Below are 8,493 nucleotides of genomic sequence, written 5' to 3' on the forward strand. Positions count from 1 at the left end.
CACTTTCGGGTTAGGCAAACACACTGAAAATGTCGTGCCAATTGGCCAGCAGCGGGACACGCAGGGCTTCGTATTTCCGGATCATTTGCAAAAGTTTTCCTCTTCATCACGAGCCCTTCGGATGCATTCACATTATTTAAAATACGGAAGCAAATTATTTATTTTATTTTACTATTTTAGGCGCGGCAACCCTTGGTTGACCTCACAGATTGCAGGACCTTGTCAGCTTACAATCTCTTATTTTTTATTTTTTACGCCTGCAGCACCTGGTCTTCCTAGGTGGTCTCCCATCGGAGTACTAACCAGGCCCGACCCTGCTTAGCTTCCGAGATCAGACAGGATCCGGCTTGTTCAGGGTGGCATGGCCATAGACGGAAGCAAAATTTTTAAATGTGGCTGCCACCACAGAAGGCTCTGTTGTCAGGACAGAAAAACTGTCTTCTTCTGTTTACTTTGAATTGAGGGAATCAGCTGAAGTGACCCAGGCCATTGGAAACACAGGCTCTTCTGTCAGGTTAGTTGGTTGTGTCTCCTATGGGACACTGCTGTGTACGAACCGCTCTGGACAAGACTGAGGAGGAGAACAAACTTACGTTCCATTTCTCCATGCGTGTTTCTCCGATTCTGTCTCAGGAGGGTCGTTCGCCCTGCTTGCTCAGCCTCGGCTGTCAGAAGCCTGGCTCTGTTAACTCCCGCCACATTTCTTTAGGCAATCTAGTCTTCAGTGTTAATCCATTAATTAATTCATTAAACACCCACAAATTGGCACTACTGTGGGTCAGGCACAGTGTCAGAGACACACAGATAAAAGATGTGTTAATGTTGGCCACCCAGACACTTCCCCCTGCCAATAAATGGATAGGCGGGCCCAGCAATACGTGTTGGCTGTCGCTGGCTATGCGCCTTATGTAACAAGCCTCGTAGAGTTTGGTCCCGATAAAGCCAGCTGAGAAGGATAAAAAGAAAGAGCTGTACTTTGAACAAAAATCAAAGCTGGCATTTGAGACCTCCTGCTCACAAGTTCTGGGACAAGCGGGGTGTCCTTACATTGTCCTGGAGGGCTGACTTTCCCCCTTTTCTGACCCTATAGCAGCGGGCATGACCAGCAGCTGACGGATGATTCCTTTTCCAAATCTCCTGGGTTTTTCTGTTGTATTTTGCCAGCTTCCTGATTAAAGTCCAGGGGATGTGGCTGCAAGGGCAGGAAGCTCCAAGTGGCCGTGGAACTACCCATTGCATCAGAGAAGGGGGTCCTGGCAGAGGTTTCAAGGTCACCACTTTCTCCCCTTAATTGAGTTCCACCTGACGAGGCTTCTCTTGCAATGTCTGGGTTATCCCCAGGTTTATTAAGATATATTCACACGACCGATTTGTCTCTGTCCTTATAAATGCTTTCTTGATTGCATTTAAAAATTAAGAAAATAATACCTATTCACATCTCCCTTTTTCCCCTGAAAGGAAGGTATTGGTAAAAGAGTTCAACTTCCTTCCTGTCATCGTTAATGCTCTGTCCTTACTCGGTCTGATTCTATTGAAGAAAAAACTCTCATTCTTGAAGCCACTTTGCTGGGGGTCTGCAGCTGCCTCTTTTCTCAGTTCGGGTCACTGCGTGTGGCAGATCTGCCCAGAGGCTGCTTGGGACACAGGTGTATGTTTATTTTCTTTTAAACCTTATGGCCCCGTAATGGTCAGTTCCTGTCATGGATAAGCTGACGATGGCCAAACCCAGACCTGCCTATAAGAACCCACCTGATGCTTCATTCTCCAGCTGTTCTCTGAGATTGCAAAGAGCAGAAACTCCCTGCTGGGCGCAGCCTGCTTTAAGGACTCCCTCATGGTCAAATGATTTCTTTTCCCGTTTCAAGTGTCCAGAGGAGCAGAAAGCTATACAGCCTCCTCTCTCCTTCCTCTCCCCTGCTTTCTGCAGGGGAGGGGCACCTGAGACAGCAGAGGTAGGACAGATATGGAGCTGTTGTTTGTTTTTAACCCTTTCTAATGCAATAATGTAGTCACCTTTCCCCATCTGCACCTTCGGTGAACCAGGAACTCTTCCAGGGGTCCCAAATAAAAAACAGCCAACAAAACAGAGAAACATTTCTTGCCCTCACAGAATTTGTAAAGGGGGGAGAGACTGATAACAATGTCAGATACCGACGAGTGCTAAAATCAAGCAGGGAAAGAGGTTTAAAAGTTTAAAAACGTTTGGGGTTGCAGTTTTAAATGGAGTCTCCTTCCCTCCAACTGGAAAAGGATTCCTTGGGGCCGAGGAAGGACCGGCGATGAGGGAAAGGGCAGGATGATGTGTGGAGCGTTCTGCCTAGAAGTGCCTGATTTCTGTGCAGAGCCCCGGGGTGGGAGCAAGTGAGCCCCTAGGGGCGTCTGGGCAGGCCAGGTCTCACTCAGCTTCACAGCAAGGCCGGGGAGCCGCAGAAGGAGTCTGCTGGGTCCAGCCAACCATTTGGTCCCATGTGGGCAAAATGAGGGAAGGATCAGAGGTGACCTAGGGCGACCAGATGCTGGACCAATGATCCAGCCTCTGACTGGACCCCACCCTGCATGCACTGTGGGAGGGCCTTGGACTCTAGACCCAGTTCTAGGGAAGACAGCACCCGGTGTTTGACACCTGCAAATTAACTGAGATTCAGTGGCTGCAAATACCGCCCAACTAAAATAGAGAGGAAAGGGGGTGGGGGGAGGGGAACTTGCTCATTTTGTGCTTACATTACCACAGAAAACCTCTGGAACACTCGGCAACTTGGCTGGCTATGGTTGTCTTTGGGGCGGAGGCCCTCTGTCCTTTTGAACTTGTGTCACAGGTATCTTTTTATAGGACGTGATGAATGTGTACAGCCCTAGCTCTAGAAAGAAATTAATTTGTACATTTTTTTTTTTTTTGTAGATTGTTCTATTTGTTTGAGCAGATAAAAAAAAAAAAAAACTTGCAGCCCAGTATTTTCACTAAGGGGCATCAGGCTGCCTTACTCTGGGGACTTGCTGAATGTGTATCACTTTCGGTACGATCTGGCCTTTTTTTCCTCCCCATATTTAATATCTTGTTTTATCTTTGTACTTATCTTGATCTGTAAGCTGTCTCAAATTCTTTCAGTAAGACATTTTTTTTACAAGGAATATTATTTAGACTGTTTATGTAAAATTTCAAAAAATTTTTTCGATAAGCGAGGGTTCCTGAATAATTTTAGATAAGTGAATGCGTTTATATTCCAGGCGATGATGGGGGCGCTGGCGGATTGATTGATTGGCTCGTGTATGAGTCCTACTCCAATCACGACGGGGTTTTCTTATTCTATGCCAGAATTTACCCCGAGTCCTTAGAAAATGGTAGGGAATTCTCATTTCTAGTCATTCCATCTCATTCCTAAATCAAAACCTCTATATCTGTGGCATATGCTATACATTTTAATTTTACTGTCATTTAATTATACCGTTTTCAAAATTTTCATGTAAGGTAGAATACAAGAAAGCAACATTGCTAGAATGCTGACAGACATCGGTGGCAACAGGAGCACAATTTTGTAAGTATCACCTTGAACGGAGGTGCTGGAACTTTGGAATCACATTCTGGGAGGGACCCTCGTTTTGGAATTTGCAACAGGGATGTTGGAATGGCTCAGTAGGTAGTTACTGACTGATGGTTGGTTTATTGTGATGAGATTAGTAGAAATGAAGCCCTTGGATGGGGTCTCAGATGATTGTTTTCAGATACCTTTATCTCAAATGTAATCTCTAGAGTCTAAATTATTTGCAAGTGATCTGAAAAGCCCATGATATGTAGCAACTTTTAGAGTGGCTGAGGCTAGGAATGAAGTGTGCTTTAAAGCTGGTGTGTAGAAACAGATCTCTTAGCTAATGAGTGAGCCTAGCCAACTGCCAGCATCTCCAATTCTAATGGACTTAACTGTTTTCTCTTTGTTGCCTCATTTGCCTGTAGATGTCTCTCCCCTCCCCCCTACCCCCCTCCCCCCTTCTCCCCTCCCCCCGCCCCCCCCCATTTTAAAGAATATTAAATCTCAGACTCAGGCATTGAAATAAAACGTGACACCACATAATAACACTTTATTATTTCACAACATGTTTGAAAAACGGAAAGTACTCCTGAAACCATATTACAGAGAGGAAACCGAAATCGGAGGGGGGATAGTTAACACCTTACGGTGAATATTCTTCCTCTTCTACATTAGCTTAAGATTCAAGTCTGGCTAAGCAACAGAACAACAGTACATTAGATGCCCTCCTCTGTCCCTCCCACTTTCTCTTTTGTCCTTTGGGTGGGGGCCGACCGGAAGTACCTTTGAGTGAGCTTGAAAGAAGTGGGAAAAGAAGGTGACAACGTGTTCCATTTGGGGGGGGGCTTGACAACAAATTTCTTGGAACCAGTTCTGTCTGATGTGTCTGTTGTCCTAGCAGTCTGACATTCCTACCCATGTGAAACTCTTAAAAAAGAAAAAAAAAAAGCCCAAATTTTTTGTCTTTTTGTCAACATCTTCCTGATAGTAACTCAGGAGCCCTGGTGCTCTGCCATTCATCTTGGGCCGAGGGAAGTCCTACCCACAAAGGGGAAGTCTGATACTATCATCCCACTGTGATTTGTCTGAGATTAGGAATACTTTCTTTACATAATCTCACTTGAGCTTCCCAGCAGCTGCCCGTGAGGCAGGAGACAAAGTGTTTTATTGTCCTCATTTTAGAGATAAGAAATCCAGGACTGGAGAGGTTAAGTGACTTTTGCCTAAGGTCAATTAGCCCGTAAATGGTTGAGCAGGTTTTCTGACTCCAGGGCTGGGTGGGGAGAACATTTCCAGATCTGGTTAATATTCTAGACCTGTAGGTAACTAGTGCCACAACTCTTTCAAGCAACTTCTCAGCCGGAAAGGGAGAGTCAGGGGTTACCTGGGGGATCCCCAAGGTTCTGTGACTCGTGCAAAGTCAATTATCCGTTTTTCCCTCCCACCGACCCCCAGTAAGTAATTCACAGGTATGGAGTTGTGGAATACAGGATAATACTTTCCAGTGAGATTTTATTCCTTTCCCATTGAGTACAGATATGCTGGAAAATCCCTGGGGGAATCAGCAAAATCTCTCAGTACCTCCAAACTTCCTTAAGTAATTTGTGCCCCCTAAGAGAAAAGTCAAGCTCTGGCTTTGTCCTGAGCAGCTGGCAAGCTGTCTGTCTAATTACAACACTGCAGGAATCTCTGTTATGTCTTGCAGAACAACAATTAAATTTTACCTATAATCGTGTCTTAGGACAACTGTGGTTTTAGAATGTGAGTTATCAAAGGATGTCACAGAGTCTGAATTCTGGTTGTTGGGGGTCTGTGAACTTTATGTCACCCTGAAGTCACCTTTGCATTTTCTTTGGTAAACTTCTTGCCAGTGTTTCTGACACTGAAAACAGAACTTTTTCTTTTCAGTGATGAGATTCAGTTTTCTGAGTATATTGTCTTGATTTCTATAGTAACCCTCCCTGCCCCCAATTTCCCAAGGGAGAAACAAAGAAATAAGTTAACATCATGTGAGCTCCATCTCAAATTGGCATGAGGAAATGGATTTTTTTGAGCGAGGTAGCTCTGCCATTAACCACACTTCTGCTCAGCAACACTCTCCTCTCCTGGGGCAATCCTGCTTTTAGAATCACTCTGTTATTTATCCTTTTGGCAGAGCAGTGGTAATTGATGTCGATGCTCTATTAAACAGATGGGTGATGTGCCGGAAGCATCTTAGTTAAAAGGCAGTTCGATTCTATCAGGTTTGTTGAAACACTTTGCTCTCTGATTTAATTTTATTCCACTGGGATCTGACGGGTAATGGCTCCTGATTCTCTGTCGTTGTTCATGTGGGTATACTCTAGAAAATAGGTAAGACCTTTCCTGCCCCTTTTTCCCTTGTAGATTATGGCTGTGACATGCAGTCACAAACACCATACCTTGAAAGGGAGTTCTCTTGTGAATTTCTTGCTGCCAGCAGCCATATGGGGGGTGGCAGCCTTGATGGCAGGCTGCCAAGAGAAGTGAGGGTGGGGTGAGGCGGGGGTGGGGGGGGGGAGCGGGGTGGGGTGGGGTGGGGGTGGAAATCATGATTGAAATGGTAAAAAAGCTTGGTCTGAAGCTGTGAATCCAAACCTCTGAGTTTCTGGGGGTTTTCTCTGAAATAAGATCTGAGTAACCTCTTCCTTTCTGATTGGATACCTAAATATAGAATGATATAAATGGTATGCTAAAAAAAAAAAAATGCAGACTGAAAATAGAAGCTAAAGAGGGATTAGAGCAAATCTTTCTTAGAATAGTTGTTTGTTTGTTTGTTTGTTTGTTTTTTTTAAAGTGATAGTCTCAGTCACTGTGTCTGAAAGCATGGACTTCTTACACCTTCAGGATGGCTTCTGTCGGTTGCGACTCAGGAGAAGCCTATTCGTTTCCAGAAGGCATTGGTTGCTTGGCATTTAAGGAGATGCCTGGTGTATTCGTCTCCTAGAACTGCTTTCACAAAGCACCACCAAATAGGTGGCTTAAAATCACAGGAAGTTGTCCTCTCACAGTTCTGGAGACTAGAAGTCTAGAATCAAGGTGTTGGCAGGGCGTCTTCTGGCTTCTGGCTTCTTCTAGTTTGCCAGCAGCCTGTGGAGTTCTGTGGCTTGTAGGTGAATCAGTCACTCCAATCTCTGTCTCCATGACCACATGGCTGTGTCCCTGTGTATCTCTGTGTCTATATGTCTTTCCCCTTATAAGGACACTGGTCATACTGGAGTTGGGGCCCACCCTACACTAGTAAGACCTCATCTTAATTTACCTAATTACATTCGCAATGACCCTATTTCAAAATAAGATCACGTTCTGAGGCACCGGGGTGAGGACCTTAGCATACATTTTTTGGAGGCACAATTTAACCCCATAATAAGAGAGGATACAGAATTCAAGGTTTCCCTGACTTCTGTGCCCAGAGAACCGTTTGAAGAGAATACCGTGGAATTCTTCCGTTCCTGTGGACCGTATTTGTAAAATGAGGTCCTAAGCCCTCTGGAATGCTCGCTCATGGAGTTCTCCAGTTGACCTTGACAATTACTGTCAACAACGCCTCCACGTCTTTCAGGCTCTGACCACTATTGTTCCATTTCAAGTTCTCCGAGATCCTCGGAACTTGCATTTTGAGTGAGCCTGTTGCAACTCTGCCTCTCTCTAAGTGCATGCCTGACCTCTTGTGGCTGGAACTGGATCTGCCGTCTGCTGTCCTTGGGTAGACTTTTTCGTGTTTGAGTGAAATGAAAGTATTTTGCCTCTGTCTGGATTGCTGCTGTCTCGAAGCCCAAACCATCTGAGGCAGCCCTTCCAGCCGCTCTCTGCCTTCCTGGGCCAACCTGGTCATGCTCTGTTTTTTACACTGGTCTTTGAAAGACTAGACCAGGTACTGTTTGGCCTGTTTTGACTCTACTACCTTCACAGGTGTCTCTGACCCCACTGATGACTCTAGAACATCTCACTTCCTGGGTCCTCCATCCTACTTCTCTGTTCCTTTGTAAGTCTTTTTTGTCTAGTCTTTGTTAATTAACCCGACCTGTGAATATCAATCAGTGAGATTAGTGGCTTTCAAACTACTTTGATTAACCAACATACCATATATAAAAATATTTTTTCTTTTTAAACTTTTTTCATGCTTTATTAATTTTTAAAGAAAATTTATTATTAGTTTCAATTACACAGTACATTGGTTATGCATTTATATAGTTATAAAACAATCCCCCTAATTGCTTCCTCTCCTCTGGCCCTCCATCTAGCCATTACATTACTGCCGACTGCATTCCCTATGCTGTGCTCCCCATCCCCGTGACCATCTATCAACTACTAATTTGTACTTCTTTAACCCTTTACCCCTTTCTCCCAGGCCTCCCAAATCGCGTCCCCTCTGGCCGTCACCAGATTGTCCTGTACAGTTGTGAGTCTTGTTTTTTATTAGTTTGTTCTTTTTGTTCCTTAGATACCGCATGTAAGTGAAATCATATGGTATTTATCTTTCTCTGTCTGATATTTCACTCAGCATAATAACCTCTAAGTCCATCCATGTCATTGCTAATGGTAGGATTTTTTTTAATGGCTAAGTAATATTCCATTGTATATATGAACCATAACTTCTTTATCCAATCCTCTGCTGATAGGCATTTAGATTGCTTCCATATCTTGGCTATTATAAATTGTCTGCCATGAATATTGGGGTACATAGATCTTTATGAATTGTCAATTTGATTTTCTTTGGATAAATACCTAGAAGTATAATTGCTGGATCAAAAGGTGTATGAATTTTTAATTTTTTGAGAAACTTCCAGACTGTTTTCCATAATGGCTGTACCAATTTGCATTCCCACCAACAATGTATGAGGGTTCCCTTTTCCCCGCATCCTCGCCAACACTTGCTTTTATCAATTTATTGATGTTAGCCATTCTTACGGGTGTGAGGTGATTTCTCATTGTGGTTTTAATTTGCATT

The 8,493-nt window shown here is 44.1% G+C and overlaps 1 pseudogene; it reads right to left on the reverse strand.

The window, feature by feature from the left end:
- Positions 1–254: 254 nt before the first annotated feature.
- Positions 255–373, reverse strand: LOC118606382 (annotated as a pseudogene).
- Between the last annotated feature and the right edge of the window lie 8,120 nt (positions 374–8,493).

Source organism: Rousettus aegyptiacus, unplaced genomic scaffold, assembly GCF_014176215.1.
Source record: "Rousettus aegyptiacus isolate mRouAeg1 unplaced genomic scaffold, mRouAeg1.p scaffold_m13_p_1, whole genome shotgun sequence".
NCBI lineage: Eukaryota > Metazoa > Chordata > Mammalia > Chiroptera > Pteropodidae > Rousettus > Rousettus aegyptiacus.